We start from the raw sequence: 2431 nt of genomic DNA on the forward strand, positions 1-2431 counted from the left end.
CGCAGTGCAAACAAGGGTCGGGATCCGTCTGGGGTGCTCAGAAGGTGTGGCTAAAAGCCCGGCCCTTTCTGAAGCACTTTCCGCCCTGTCTGGGAGCGCTGCTGGGGGAACTCGGGTTGTCTGAGCAAATACACTCCCGCGGGGGCTTTGTGCCCCACGATGAATGGCCACCACTCTCCTTTTGTTTCCTGCAGTGGGAGCTACATTGCTTTATGCTTATTGAGGTAATGGCTTGCTTTCATGGAATTTACCTTTCCTTGTTATAGTTTAAAATAGAAATGGATGGCTTTTTTGAAAAAATGCTGAAGTTAATTAGGCTAGGAAAGACATAACACGTGTGGCCTGTGGCTTAGTGTGCAGTTATTGGTGATAAGAGAAACTCGGTGTGGGAAAGCAGGCATGGACTATTTAATTAAATTAGTGTGAATGACGGGATTTTAACTCAGTTACTATTATTTAAAGAATGAAGCAAGTAAAAATCAAATTAACAGGAGATATGATTTCGTTGCCCAAATTATTATTAAATACATGCAATGTCTCAATAATGAAAACTGATTGCTTCTTTTGCATGCAAACTTGACATAAGACTTCAAGTGCTTGAGAGGGAGATAATGTAGAAGTTTACAACGATGCAGTTTTCTTTAAAGTGAAATGTATATGGAGCCTGTCCGTTGCAAGAATAAAAATACTACAGCAAACTGCCTAATGTAAGGCAGGCAGGTGGATTTTTATCCCTATGTGATGAGAAGGCCATTGGTGAGAAAAATGAAGATTGCAGAAAAAATGTTAAGCTGTAGCAACTCTCTAGCTGGGCGTCGGCAGGGCACATTGGAGTAAGCAGGTGTGCCCATGGATTTTGGGGGGAGCGGAGGGTGGCTGTTCCTGGGCTGTAGCGCTCGCCGCCCCGCTTTCCTGGGGCCAGCTCCTTGCAGAGCTAAGTTGTCCGGGCGGAGCGGCAGGTGTAAGGCGCCGGGCTCCCCCGGGAGCCCCAGCCAGGTGAGCGCAGCGAGTGCGGAAAGGGAGCGCTTATTACTCAACAGCGCCCTCTCCCGACAAACGGGAGAATTCCTCGGCTCCAGAGCCCTGCTTGCATTGCTCTAGAACAGTGGTTCTCAACCTGTGGGTTGCGACCCCTTTAGGGGTCGCCTAAGACCATCGGAAAACACATAGATAATTACATATTGTTTTTGTGATGAATCACTATGCTTTAATTATGTTCAATTTGTAACAAGGAAAATACATCCTGCATCTCGGATATTTACATGACGATTCATAACAGTCGCAACATTACAGTGATGAAGTAGCAACGAAAATAACTTTATGGTTGGGGGTCACCACAACATGGGGAGCTGTATTAAAGGGTCGCAGCATTAGGAAGGTTGAGAACCACTGCCTAGAAATTGGAGGCAAGGCTTCAAGAGGGCCCTGCCCTGAGTGGAGTCACCCTCACCCATTTCTGGGAAGATAAAAGGCAGACCAAACTGTTGTTGACCTCTGTTCCGTCTCCCTCCTGGCAACTTGCCGGCCCTGCAAAGGAGGGGATGCCCTGGGAGGAGGTGTCAGGCCTGTGCCGTCCTGGTCCCATCCTCCGTCTCCCAGGCCGCCCTCCCCGCGGCGTTCGTGGAGCGGGAGGCACGTGTGTCTCTCCCCAGCAGGTTTAAGACGCCTGCACAGGGCGACTGTGTGGGACGCACCTGTCCATCTCTGAATCCCGCTCAGTGCCCTGGGCATCACCAGCGACAGCAAGAGGAAGACGGGCTTAGCAAGTACGGCGTCCGTGTTTAAACGGTCTCTAAAATCACTACTGATGCTAGCAAGTGCAGGCCGCTTAGATTTTGTTCTGTGTTTTGTTTTGTTTTGTTTTAATTTCAGGATGCGAATTCAGAGGCTTCTTGACTGTGTGTTTGTGTGTCTGTCTTTGCAGCTTGAGCCCGGGGGTGGCCAGCAAATTCCTGGATCAAAGGGGGCCTTTGGGTTTCAGCATCCTGTAAGGTAACCAACTTCACAGTAAGAAATGCATGATTTCCTTGTCATGTCAGCATGGGCACACTGTAGTGCCTCCTACTGCATGCGTTTTCAACCAAGTGGCCAATAATTCTGTGCTCGCCAATATTATTGAGTTACTGTCATCCCAGGGAACTTTAAGGGTATGCTGTGGGATTTCTGGAGTCCATGCATTTCTTCATTCCGTCAGTGTTTCCGCTGCAAGTTGGATTGGCCTGTCTTTCCTTCATACCTTTCGTTTAGTACATCTTATGACATATGAGGTACTAATGTCTTGTGTTAAATTTAATTGAATGTGAATTATATAAGCATATCTATTCGTTTACCTAGCTCTGTGGTCGGCAAACCACGACTCGTGAGCCACATGCGGCTCTTTGGCCCCTTGAGTGTGGCTCTTCCACAAAATACCACGTGCGGGCGCGCATGT

The sequence above is a fragment of the Myotis davidii genome, unplaced genomic scaffold (genome assembly GCF_000327345.1).
Source record: "Myotis davidii unplaced genomic scaffold, ASM32734v1 scaffold227, whole genome shotgun sequence".
NCBI classification, from domain to species: Eukaryota; Metazoa; Chordata; class Mammalia; order Chiroptera; family Vespertilionidae; genus Myotis; species Myotis davidii.